At 47.8% G+C, this 14,217-nt stretch overlaps 1 protein-coding gene across 3 annotated transcripts in view; it reads left to right on the top strand.

The window, feature by feature from the left end:
* The window catches only part of ZFAT (zinc finger and AT-hook domain containing), a 116,673-nt gene that overhangs the window by 88,482 nt on the left and 13,974 nt on the right, over positions 1 to 14,217 (top strand). The window lies entirely within an intron of this gene.

Genomic DNA, 14,217 nt, shown 5'->3' with positions numbered 1-14,217 from the left:
CGAGTGTGTCTGGCTGCCCTGAGCCTGCGATGACTTGTGCCCAGTTTATGAATTAGTCGATGGTGAGCCGGTTACAACGGGTTTCAGACCTCTTCACTCGGCTGCAAGTAGGTTTGCACAGCCAGCATATTCATTTGCTAGTCGGGGTGGTGACTCAAATAAACGCTAGCCTTCCGAATTCACGATGCGATCAGGTCTGAATGAGCCCCATATGCTAAGGACCCAGAACTCATTATGTATATTTAGCGGAGGACTTGTCTGCTAATCGTATCAAACGCATGCGGGACACCGCCGAGTCACCTGGCTCTTTTGATATGAGATCTGTCAGAGTTAGGTTCTTCTCCAGCAAATTAGACAGATGCATCTATAATTCTTCAAAAATGTTTCACAGATGCTGAAGAGCTTGTGAACGACAAACTGGTGGAGATCAAACTCCTTCCATCCGAAATGCCGTTGCTAGTGTACAGTAATTAGGCTTTTTATTATTATTATTATTATAATTTTATTTATAAGGCGCCACAAGGGTTTCGCAGCGCAGTACAAAGGAACAGCACAGGGAGACAAAACGGCACAACATTGAATACATAACAAAAGTAGAGTACAGGTAAAGAGCGCCACAGTACAATACACATTACAGCTTAAATATAAGTAGTGAGGACTCAATCGATGTACTACTAGAGGCTTGTGGCCAATGATGGAGAGGAGTATGTGGACTAAGAAGGTCACTGAGTGTTTGAGTATGGGACAGCTGTGAGTGACATGTGAAGAGAAGAGGGCTTTGACAACAGGAGGGAAGAGGGCCCTGCTCGGAGGAGCTTACAATCTAGTAGGAAGGGGAGACAGACAGATTACAAGAGGTGCAAGCGAGGGGGTGGTGGTTAGATAGCAGGATGTAAACAGGCAAGGGGTCGGAGAACCAGCTGGTTTATGCAGTGGAAGGGTACGCTTTGATGAATAGGTGAGTTTTCAGTGCCCATTTGAAGCTTTGCCAGTTCGGGGAGAGTCTAATGGAGCGAGGGAGTGCGTTCCACTGAAGGGGTGCAGCATGGGCAAAGTCCTGTACTCTAGCATGGGAAGCAGTGATCAGGGTGGTGGAGAGACAACTGTACCATCCCTTTAAACCTGGACACTCATGAAGTGACATCGGTTCTGTGACTGGCTGACTTCGAGCCTGCTGTTCACCTGGTTTTAATCAGCCGCGTAACCTGTGTCAATCAAGAGTGTCCAGGTTTAAGGGATAGTATGGCGAGCCTAAATATAAGATGAGTGGGAATTGGATTGGGCAAAAGGCATAATGTCGACCTGATCACAGTACAAATCTATTCTCAAAATGGACAAAACCATGCTGCACTGCAGGTGGGGCAGATGTAACATGTGCAGAGAGAGTTAGATTTTTGGTGAGTTGCTTTGCTTCTGTGCAGGGTAAATATCGACTTCCTTGTTTTTACACTGCAATTTGGATTTCAGTTTAAACACACCCCACCCAAATCTAACTCCCTGCATATGTTACATCTGCCCCACCTGCAACGCAACAAGTTATTGCCCATTTTGAGAACAAATTTGCTTTGCGATCAGGTCTGAATTAGGCCCAAAGTGTGGTACTTTAGCTACACACCCCAGCATGCTCTGCAGGGATATGTAGTGCGACAGCAGGTGGAGAGCCACAAGTTGCCGGCACCTGTCTTAGGTGTTGCATTTTCTGTATTAAGGAGTTGTCTATTAATTGCTTACTGGGCACTGCCATATTTCTCCTTTGAGGAGGGCATTTGTCACTACGATATAGTAGGGTTCTTTGGTGATTAGATATCCTGCAGGCTAGCATTCTTTGTTACCCCAACAACAGTGATATACAAAATGATGATGTCAGCTGCACAGATGCCTTCTAGGAATTTCAGAGAGGTGTGTGTTACACTGTGCTGTCCAACAATGTTCCAAGTAATTTTACAAAGGATCTTAGGACGTCCCATATCAAAGGGGAAGTAACCACCAAAGGGGATATGAGGGTATACTGGAGGGGGGGGTGACGACCCCCAGAGGCTGCAAACATCCAGTCAGGAGTGAGAGCAAACACATTCAAGGGACTGCCAAAAGCGCGTCCAGTCGGGAGGGACTGCCAAAAGCGCGTCCAGTCGGGAGGGACTGCCAAAAGCGCGTCCAGTCGGGAGGGACTGCCACAAGCGCGTCCAGTCGGGAGGGACTGCCACAAGCGCGTCCAGTCGGGAGGGACTGCCGAAAGCGCGTCCAGTCGGGAGGGACTGCCGAAAGCGCGTCCAGTCGGGAGGGACTGCCGAAAGCGCGTCCAGTCGGGAGGGACTGCCGAAAGCGCGTCCAGTCGGGAGGGACTGCCGAAAGCGCGTCCAGTCGGGAGGGACTGCCGAAAGCGCGTCCAGTCGGGAGGGACTGCCGAAAGCGCGTCCAGTCGGGAGGGACTGCCGAAAGCGCGTCCAGTCGGGAGGGACTGCCGAAAGCGCGTCCAGTCGGGAGGGACTGCCGAAAGCGCGTCCAGTCGGGAGGGACTGCCGAAAGCGCGTCCAGTCGGGAGGGACTGCCGAAAGCGCGTCCAGTCGGGAGGCACTGCCGAAAGCGCGTCCAGTCGGGAGGGACTGCCGAAAGCGCGTCCAGTCGGGAGGGACTGCCGAAAGCGCGTCCAGTCAATAAAGTCCTCTATGTAAGCTAAATCTATCCCCCATTACCTATCAGACTTACAGTATGTCGGCCATACATCAGGCGGTGATTCTCCATTCGTCAGACATCACTGATCGCAGATTATTCAGGGAATCTGGAAAAAACTACACGTTAAATATCCCGACTCGTCAATCCCGATCATTCTTGGTTGGAATCTGCAAATCAAGGATTTACAACATGTTTTATTTCCCTAATCCCTAAACCCAGGCCTCTAGAGAACAAGGAATTGTTTAAATGTCCCCCTGATTTATAAGCCCCTGTACCGCCATATAGTGATCCACCTGCTATGTCTGTCTACAGTTACCTCCGGGGCCAGTGGTACCGTGTTTCCCCGATAATTAGACCTACCCCGATAATAAGCCCTACCCCAGATTTTGGACGCTGGTCCAAAATAAGCCCTCCCCCGAAATTAAGCCCTATCAAATTTCCCATGTATTTTTTGGTATTTTGTAAGTGTAGCCCCCGCTCAGCCCCGCTGACCTCCGCTCACCTCCTCTCACCTCCTCTCACGCCCGCTCACCTCGCCTGCAACACCGCGGCTCCCGTTCCCAGGGATGCATTGCGGTAGGCGCGGCGTGACGTCACGCCGCGCACATCACGCCGCGCACATCACCGCTCAGCTCAACGCCGCTCAGCACACACAGCGCCGGCAGGTCCAACAATACCGTTACTGGTACAGTACAGTAATCCCTTTAAAGAGATCCGTTACACAAACAGGTGGGGGCATGTACCGTATGGTAGAATATGGATGACTGGGATGGTAATTGTTGACTGGGGCATTTTTTTAAAGGCGCAGTGGGGCTGTCAAGGTCTATTAAAATAAGCCCTCCCCCGAAAATAAGACCTATGGTCTTTTTTGAGCAAAAAAATAAAATAAGACAGTGTCTTATTATCGGGGAAACACGGTATAAGGAGTCACAAAGCCATGTGGCTGTATGAAAAAACTAATTAGCTAAAGTATTTTTCATTCCCCATTAGGGAATATGATGATTACGCCTCTGGTAATAAATTAACTTTGCATGCTTTGTATGTATTATCTCTGCGCTGTCTGTAGTACAGATGCCTTATTTGGTTCCGCGCCACGCACCATTAGATGGAGTTTCAATACAGACGCCGCGTCGCCATGGTTGCGGACCTTCGTGTCAGAGGCAGATAAAGCTGAACCTTCAATTAGCTCGTTTTGTATTTCTTACCTAAGTACAAAATGTGTTACCTGGGAATTAATTTCCTTCAGTCTCAATGTCAAATAAACGTTTTACAGTTGCAAATTCCAGGCGAGACATTCTGGGCTTGTTTGTTGCTTCTTAATTAATGCCTTCCTTATAAAGGTTAAATGTTTAATTAAAGGTGTACGCGGTCATAGCAGCTATCGTTTAGAGATAATAACCGTTTTTAAGTATTTTTGAATACTTAGGACTGCGAATATTCGCAGTCGTAACATGCAGGTAAATGCCGACACGTCGAACAGCAAATCCTCGCGGCAGGACGGATGGTGTAGTGGTTAGCATTACTGCCTCACAGCACTGAGGTCATGGGTTCTATTCCCACCATGGCCCTAACTGTACAGAGTTTGTATATTCTCTCCGTGCTTGCGTGGGTTTCCTCCGGGTACTCCCACAATCCAAACATATACTGGTAGGTTAATTAGCTCCCAACAAAATTAACCCTAGAATGTCTGTGTGTGCGTGTACATGTGGTAGGGAATATAGAGTGTAAGCTCCTCTGGGGCAGGGACTGATGTGAATGTTCAAATACTCTGTACAGCGCTGCGGAATATGTGTGCGCTATATAAGAAACTGGTAATATATTAATAATAAATAAATAATGAAGCGAGTGGATGTGTACGCTTACGAATCCGCTCGTATGCAACCACACAGAGGAAAAATCAACCTAATGATTTTTTCTCTCTTCGGTGTGAAAGGTAAGTCTAGACTTACCTTTCATATGGCCGCTTTGCTCTGAATTGGGGGCAGGCAGGGGTACGCCTAGCATTTCAATGGGCGTGCACACCGTTTTTGTGGACCCCCATGAGGGAGAATAGCCCCTGTCAGGTGGGATCCCAACTGTCGGGATTCTGATGTCGGAATCCTGACTGTCGAGCACTCACCCGGCACCCGTTAATATCCCCGGCGTACCAAGGATTCAATAGTCCATTCCTAGTATTGCCAGACTTCTAGAATTAATGCGGTTGGAAACTTAGCATGCTGGGAAAGTTCTCTTCGATTTTATATATTATTTCTATATTTTTATAGAAGTATTATTTATACTTCACTAGGGAATTACCGGATGATAACGCATGAAAATGCTGAGCAGAAGTAATGTGTTTTGACCGCCTTGGTTATGTTCTCAAAAATACTCCTGCCACCATTTTTACTCCATGTCCCGAGTGAGAGTTTGCTATAGCGGTTGTTGTATTATTGTTGCACCTTCTGTTCTATTGGAAAAAGAGTGCTCTATGTATTCAATTATTATCTTCATATGTTACTATATGGGTGGCAAGTTAGTCAGAGAGTGCATGGACTGTAGAGGAGACTGAGCATACCCTGGATGCCGCCATCTTGTAGTTGAACCAGTAATAAAGAGAATGCAGCCTAGTCATAAATTGGGCATGATGTCATTAATACTAAATTATTATATTTTGTGTAATCTAGTAGATACTGGTAGATCACTCGTCATCTCAGTCCATGTGTCTCAAATACTCAGCCCATCATGAATTTACAGCCTTACCCCTACCCACCTGTGTTTCTCCAGTTTTGCTTCTCCAACCCATGTCTGTCCAGCCTACCTCATCCAACCCATGTCTGTCCAGCCTACCTCATCCAACCCATGTCTGTCCAGCCTACCTCATCCAACCCATGTCTGTCCAGCCTACCTCATCCAACCCATGTCTGTCCAGCCTACCTCGTCCAACCCATGTCTGTCCAGCCTACCTCGTCCAACCCATGTCTGTCCAGCCTACCTCGTCCAACCCATGTCTGTCCAGCCTACCTCGTCCAACCCATGTCTGTCCAGCCTACCTCGTCCAACCCATGTCTGTCCAGCCTAGCTCCTCCAACCCATGTCTCTCTATTCAAGCTCCTCCAACCTATGCCTTTCCATCGTAGCTCCTCCAGCCTTGCTCCTCGGACCAATGTCTCTCCAGCCTTGCTCCTCCGACCCAGGACTCTCCAGCCTTGCTCCTCCGACCCATGTCTCTCCAGCCTAGCTCCTCCGACCCATGTCTCTCCAGCCTAGCTTCTTCAACTCATGTCTCTCCATCTTTGCTCCTACAACCCATGTCTCTCCAGCCTTGCTCCTCCGACCCATGTCTCTCCAGCCTTGCTCCTCCGACCCATGTCTCTCCAGCCTATCTCCTTCAACTCATGTCTCTCCATCTTTGTTCCTACAATCCATGTCTCTCCAGCCTATTCTATTTTGTGTAATCTAATGAATACTGGTAGGTCACTCATCATCTCAGTCCATGTGTCTCAAATACTCAGCCCATCATGAATTTAAAACCTCACCCCTACCCATCTGTGTCTCTCCAGCCTTATTCCCCTCACCTGTGTCTCTCCAGCCTTGCTCCTTCAACCCATGTCTCTCCAGCCTTGCTCCTCCAACTCAATGCTTCTCAGCCTTGCTCCTCCAACCCATGTCTTTGCAGCCTTGCTCCTCCTACCCTTGACTCTCCAGCCTAGCTCCTCCAACGCATGTCTTTGCAGCCTTGCTCCTCCTACCTTGACTCTCCAGCCTAGTTCCTCCCAACCTATGTCTCTCCAGCCTAGTTCCTCCAATCTGCGTCTGTCCAGCCTAGCTGCTCTCACCCGCATCTCCCCATCCTTGCTCCCCCACCCACGTCTCTCCAGCCTTGATCACCCACCCTGTGTCTTTCAGTCTCCATCCTCATTCCCTCACACCGTGTCTCTCTGCCTTCATGTGTCTATTTTTACAATGCTGGTTGTTGTGATATTTTGATCATGAAGTAGCTTACCATTATGTTTAGATAGCAAATACCATGCAATATTATGGATCTAAAATGGAAAGGGATTAACCTGTGTTTGTGTTCTGTATATACTGTGAATTTGGGCTACACCTAGGTCATAGTTGTTACCGCCATGTAAGGCAGCTATCTGCCACATGTGGCCTTTTGAGTCTCCACCTGCGGCCCACGGCTCCTCCCGGCTTTATGGTCACAAGTGCTTGTTATTATTTTAAAATGTATAATTTTTAGTCATCCCTGAGATTAAGGCCCAATGTGTGGCCTCTCTGAAGATTAGAGGGCTGCCCATAGATTTGCTGAAGTGTTGTCCATCACTGGTGTAGGGCTATGCAAATGGTTTAGAACATTGACAAGTGTTGCTCTTCTTGCCTCCACCAGGGGGCGCTGCAGATTTGCTGTTCTACTTGGTCACACACGTTTTCTGAAACCTGTAAATGGGCATTTGTTGGTTTTGTGTAATTTGCTGGCAGACGGCCTGTCTGTTATGTAAGGAAATTATAGATTGCCAGTGTGAGGCACGCCTGGGGAAGTCAATTACTGCATTCGCAGACAGCAAAACAATAATGACCACATTGCGATCCCTTCAGCGCTACAGCAAGATCCCCCTGACATATCTATCTTTTTTTAGTGGGAGGACGCTTTATACTGTGCTGTATCTTTATCGCTTTTTTCTAAATGTCACTGAATTAATATGTATTATGGTTTTCATGACATTTAGGTATACAGAAAGGTTATTTGCTATTTTTTATCAGATCATTAACTTATTCCGGCTTCTTGGAGAGGTTTTACCAATTTATAATCTTTATTTCCCCCCTATTTTTTTTTTAAACAAATGATTTGTCTATTGTCGGGTCCTGTGCGATCTGAGACTGACCAGTCGTTAACGGCGGCCCGATACGCATCGACCTAGGTGTTCGCCAGTGACGACATTTTTATGCAGCTTGTCCGAATTCCCTGTGTACTGGTTTTACGCTGTATTGATGCGCTCAGTGTGAAGCAAATGTGAGGTACAGGATAACACTGAAGAGATGACACAAATTGATTATAAAACTCCCTCCCCCACAAAAAAAAAAATATTTTAGGAACATTAAACCATGAAAGAATCAAGGTATAATACACAGTGGTCCATAAGTGTGGAATGAGCCTCATAAAAAGGAAATAACTGACAGCCAATCAGGAGCTACAACTGCCACTGCTGAACCACAAGCTCCGATTGGCTCACAATCCGGCTCGAGTTTTGAAATAGTGGCGGACTTGCTCTGATACAGCTGGGTGAGTTGTCCACCGCTCTGCCCCGCTGTTGCCTTTCCGGCCACGAGCAGGATCTGCTTCCTGCCTCCCTGCAATATCTAGTCGCCAGGAAGCAGAATCTGGTCACCATGGTGACCTGACCCCAGGATTTGTCAAGCCCTGTGTAATGGGATTGGGGAACACTTTTTACAGTACCATTATGGCAGCCATTTTGGATTTTTAATTGGGAAGGTAGTCATGTGACTTATCAGTCAGAATGAATAAAGTTGCTCAAACCGCCATTGTTTTTTTATTTTAATGAAATTCGGCATCTGTTTTATATGTCACATGCAATATAAAAAGTTTCAACCAAGATGACCTCCATACTGGTGACACCCTAAAAATTTTTCCCTCACTCCCCACATCCTATATGTAGACTGTGGATTAATATTTCCTTACTCGTTTCCTTTTTATAAGGGCGTTCCCAGTATATTGTTCTGTGTTTCCTCCACCCCTTTCTTAGGTATATGATTAGCCTGCACTCCGTTTCACTTGACCCTAGTAAATTACACACCACCATCTTAATATAGCAACATGGTAGCAGCTAGTTCCCAGGCTGTGTATGTAGTCTGGACCACGTGACGAATAAAACATACCATGTGACCTGCGACGGCAAAGTCGGTGGAAAAGCAATTTCACTCTCCACGCCACCACTGGTTGCCTTTAGTAACCAGGTGATGAACAAATGAAGCAAGTGAAGTGAGGGTACACTTTCTGTGTCCCGTTGGCTACTTTCATGCTCCCCCTGCCCTGCCGGGTCATATGGTATTTCCCATCAGCCGGAACATACTGTATACTAAAGAGGATATAAAGGGAATCAACCAGGGAGACCAGATCCAGCTATTACTGTAAGTCTGGACAAAGCCCATGAGAATATGACAAGTTAATCTAATACTATAGACCAGTGGTTCCCAAACTTTTTTGAATCATGGCACCCTCTAAGTATCAGATTTTTTTCAAGGCACCCCTGGGATTTGAGATTTTTTTTTTAAATTAAGTAAATTTGGTTAATATGTCATCTTTAGGTTTAATTATGTGGTAAGGGACTGAATTCACTTTTGCTTGTTCACATAGTTTATGATTGGCAGCTACCAGCAGTGGTTTTGCATATTACAATGACCATTAATAATTTGCATTGGTCCTGGACCCCAAACCCGAGGCACCCCTGCAAAGGTCCCGAGGCACCCTAGGGTGCCACGGCACACCGTTTGGGAACCACTGCTATAGACCCCTCAAAAGTTGAGGACCTCCCTATTCAGCTCCCCAAATAAATTCTCGTGAACATTAGTTAAGCCGACAAAATGGCTGCCACCACTGCGCGGACTTGGCTACATCTAGCGGTTTCCTTGTTTTATTTTTTTAATTGTTAATTAACGTGCCAACGAATTACAAGCAATCGGAATGATCTTGTGGAGAATTTGCTCGTTAATACCCTCTGTAATCACAGCTGAGCTCTTTGATGGGAATTTTGTGAACGGGATTATTTTTCCAAGCTGAAGTATAGGAAATCAGCGTGAGTGTTCTCCATCTGACGGAACACAATCGCTGGGAGCTGATGAAGTGCCGCCGTTTACGTTGCCATTACAATCTGTTTCTTATTAGCGGTGGCAGCAGAGGGCGTGCGCAGTAAAATAATCTCTATGCGACACGCATGACGATTATCAAAGTCCGTTCTGGTGTGTAAACAGCAAGGCAATGTATTCATCGAAATATGGAAATAATATGCCTGAAATTACTGTGGTTACGTACTTAGGGCCCAATTCAGCCCTGATCGGAGGGCTGCGGATTTCCAACCCTGGTGATCATCTTAGGACAGCGCACCGATCACCGGCCGCTCACTGTGTGATTGGCAGTGGGCAGCCTTTTGGGGACGTCACAGGCATTTTCTGGGCATTCTCCATGGGGAATGGATTTCTCTGTGTGTACGGCTGCGAGTGAATTTGCAGCCGTTCACAGGGGTGGGAATTGGTGTGGGGTGTTGTATTTACCTGATCGCTGGGCTCCGCAGATTTGAAAGCCCAGCGATCAGGTTTGAATCAGACCTTTGCCCTCTTTCTCTAGGGTTCAAGATAAAAAAGCAGCCAATAAGCTGCAATGTCACATGCTGTGTTTGAAAAGTGATAGGAGCTGAGTGGCTCATACTTTATCTCTCTCAACTGTATCTCCATGCAAGGCTTAGTAAATAGACCACTGTGTCATTTTCTGATACTTCAAATACGGATGGATGGCAGTAAGGCAGCCAGCGTGATATGGCAGGGAGCATGATGGGGGAGAGTAAAGGCCCCCATACATCAAGGCGATTTGGTCTGATTTCGGCCGATTGCGACCAATCGGCCCGTTAAATCGGACCAAATCGCCTCTTCCTGAAATGCCGTCGGGTCCGATGCGTGGTCCCGAACGCATCGGACACGACCAGGTGGTCGGACCGGCAGGCCGTCCGACCACCCGTTCCTCCAGGTGGCGGGGCGGGCGAGAAGCAGGGAGGGACACATGCGATCCATCACAACGGAAGGTCCCGGTGGCTCGCACTCTGTCGGGTGTCCGTACACTGTTGCGAGACATCACAGGCAGTGTATGAGCACCTTAACACTGGGTAGGGGCGGAGCAAGGGACATGAATGTAAAATCACATAGCTCTGGTCTGCCCACACTACACCATGCCAAGATGATAGACCACATGATGCATTGTCCGGAGCCATGATGATGCAATTCACTGTGAATTGCAACCCGAGGTTGCTCTCCCTACCCACCGACCGTCTTCGAGAGCTCCAGTCCCCCTGTACTAACGTGTGCCCTATGTACAGCGCTGCCCCTGGTAGTACACGGACACCACCTTTGCTTCCCTACATCCCAGCTGTATTGTACTAATGTGTGCCCTATGTACAGCGCTGTCCCTGGTAGTACACGGACACCTCCTCTGCTTCCCTACATCCCAGCTGTATTGTGTACTGAGCATTGTGCTGCTGTTACCTGTGCTGTTGTAGTGTCTCAGTCACTGTAATGCTCTGCGTCCCCTGTATTGTACTAATGTGTGCCCTATGTACGGTGCTGCCCCTGGTAGTACACGGACACCTCCTCTGCTTCCCTACATCCCAGCTGTATTGTGTACTGAGCATTGTCCTGCTGTTACCTGTGCTGTTGTAGTGTCTCAGTCACTGTAATGTTCTGTGTCCCCTGTATTGTACTAATGTGTGCCCTATGTACAGCACTGCCCCTGGTAGTACACAGACACCTCCTCTGCTTCCCTACATCCCAGCTGTATTGTGTACTGACCATTGTGCTGCTGTTACCTGTGCTGTTGTAGTGTCTCAGTCTCTGTAATGTACTGTGTCCCCTGTATTGTACTAATGTGTTCCTTATGTACAGCGCTGCCCCTGGTAGTACACGGACACCTCCTCTGCTTCCCTACATCCCAGCTGTATTGTACTAATGTGTGCCCTATGTACGGTGCTGCTCCTGGTAGTACACGGACACCTCCTCTGCTTCCCTACATCCCAGCTATATTGTGTACTGAGCATTGTGCTGCTGTTACCTGTGCTGTTGTAGTGTCTCAGTCACTGTAATGTTCTGTGTCCCCTGTATTGTAGTAATGTGTGCCCTATGTACGGCGCTGCCCCTGGTAGTACACGGACACCTCCTCTGCTTCCCTACATCCCAGCTGTATTGTATACTGAGCATTGTGCTGCTGTTACCTGTGCTGTTGTAGTGTCTCAGTCACTGTAATGTTCTGTGTCTTCTGTATTGTACTAATGTGTGCCCTATGTACAGCGCTGCCCCTGGTAGTACACGGACACCTCCTCTGCTTCCCTACATCCCAGCTGTATTGTGTACTGAGCATTGTGCTGCTGTTACCTGTGCTGTTGTAGTGTCTCAGTCACTGTAATGTTCTGTGTCCCCTGTATTGTACTAATGTGTGCCCTATGTACAGCGCTGCCCCTGGTAGTACACGGACACCTCCTCTGCTTCCCTACATCCCAGCTGTATTGTGTACTGAGCATTGTGCTGCTGTTACCTGCGCTGTTGTAGTGTCTCAGTCACTGTAATGTTCTGTGTCCCCTGTATTGTACTAATGTGTGCCCTATGTACGGTGCTGCCCCTGGTAGTACACGGACACCTCCTCTGCTTCCCTACATCCCAGCTGTATTGTGTACTGAGTATTGTGCTGCTGTTACCTGGGCTGTTGTAGTGTCTCAGTCACTGTAATGTCCTGTGTCCCCTGTATTGTACTAATGTGTGCCCTATGTACAGTGCTGCACCTGGTAGTACACAGACACTTCCTCTGCTTCCCTACATCCCAGCTGTATTGTATACTGAGCATTGTGCTGCTGTTACCTGTGCTGTTGTAGTGTCTCATTCACTGTATTGTTCTGTGTCCCCTGTATTGTACTAATGTGTGCCCTATGTACAGCGCTGCACCTGGTAGTACACGAACACCTCCTCTGCTTCACTACATCCCAGCTGTACTGTGTACTGAGCATTGTGCTGCTGTTACCTGTGCTGTTGTAGTGTCTCAGTCACTGTAATGTTCTTTGTCCCCTGTATTGTACTAATGTGTGCCCTATGTACGGCGCTGCCCCTGGTAGTACACGGACACCTCCTCTGCTTCCCTACATCCCAGCTGTATTGTGTACTGAGCATTGTGCTGCTGTTACCTGTGCTGTTGTAGTGCCTCAGTCACTGTAATGTTCTGTGTCCCCTGTATTGTACTAATGTGTGCCCTATGTACAGCGCTGTCCCTGGTAGTACACGGACACCTCCTCTGCTTCCCTACATCCCAGCTGTATTGTGTACTGAGCATTGTGCTGCTGTTACCTGTGCTGTTGTAGTGTCTCAGTCACTGTAATGTTCTGCGTCCCCTGTATTGTACTAATGTGTGCCCTATGTACGGTGCTGCCCCTGGTAGTACACGGACACCTCCTCTGCTTCCCTACATCCCAGCTGTATTGTGTACTGAGCATTGTCCTGCTGTTACCTGTGCTGTTGTAGTGTCTCAGTCACTGTAATGTTCTGTGTCCCCTGTATTGTACTAATGTGTTCCTTATGTACAGCGCTGCCCCTGGTAGTACACGGACACCTCCTCTGCTTCCCTACATCCCAGCTGTATTGTGTACTGAGAATTGTGCTGCTGTTACCTGTGCTGTTGTAGTGTCTCAGTCACTGTAATGTTCTGTGTCCCCTGTATTGTACTAATGTGTGCCCTATGTACAGCACTGCCCCTGGTAGTACACAGACACCTCCTCTGCTTCCCTACATCCCAGCTGTATTGTGTACTGATCATTGTGCTGCTGTTACCTGTGTTGTTGTAGTGTCTCACTCACTGTAATGTTCTGTGTCCCCTGTATTGTACTAATGTGTGCCCTATGTACAGCGCTGCACCTGGTAGTACACAGACACCTCCTCTGCTTCCCTACATCCCAGCTGTATTGTGTACTGACCATTGTGCTGCTGTTACCTGTGCTGTTGTAGTGTCTCAGTCTCTGTAATGTACTGTGTCCCCTGTATTGTACTAATGTGTTCCTTATGTACAGCGCTGCCCCTGGTAGTACACGGACACCTCCTCTGCTTCCCTACATCCCAGCTATATTGTGTACTGAGCATTGTGCTGCTGTTACCTGTGCTGTTGTAGTGTCTCAGTCACTGTAATGTTCTGTGTTCCCTGTATTGTACTAATGTGTGCACTATGTACAGCGCTGCCCCTGGTAGTACACGGACACCTCCTCTGCTTCCCTACATCCCAGCTATATTGTGTACTGAGCATTGTGCTGCTGTTACCTGTGCTGTTGTAGTGTCTCAGTCACTGTAATGTTCTGTGTCCCCTGTATTGTACTAATGTGTGCCCTATGTACAGCACTGCCCCTGGTAGTACACAGACACCTCCTCTGCTTCCCTACATCCCAGCTGTATTGTTCACTGAGCATTGTGCTGCTGTTACAGTGTCTCAGAAACTGTAATGTTCTGTGTCCCCTGTATTGTACTAATGTGTGCCCTATGTACGGCGCTGCACCTGGTAGTACACCGACACCTCCTCTGCTTCCCTACATCCCAGCTGTATTGTGTACTGAGCATTGTGCTCATAGTTGTTACCTGTGCTCTGTTTTGCTCACCCTGTATTGTTGTAATGTGTGCCTCATGTATGGCGCTGCCAACCACTTGTGGCGCCCTATAAATAAAATCTTTTTATAATAAGTTCCGAAGTGTGTAAAATAGGACGTCCCCCCTTTATCGCACAAACAGATACCCCTTTGTTCCATTAATGAGTGACCA

This window comes from Crinia signifera, chromosome 5 (genome assembly GCF_055691185.1).
Source record: "Crinia signifera chromosome 5, ASM5569118v1, whole genome shotgun sequence".
Lineage (NCBI taxonomy): Eukaryota > Metazoa > Chordata > Amphibia > Anura > Myobatrachidae > Crinia > Crinia signifera.
This window is presented reverse-complemented; position numbering and strand designations above follow the sequence as displayed.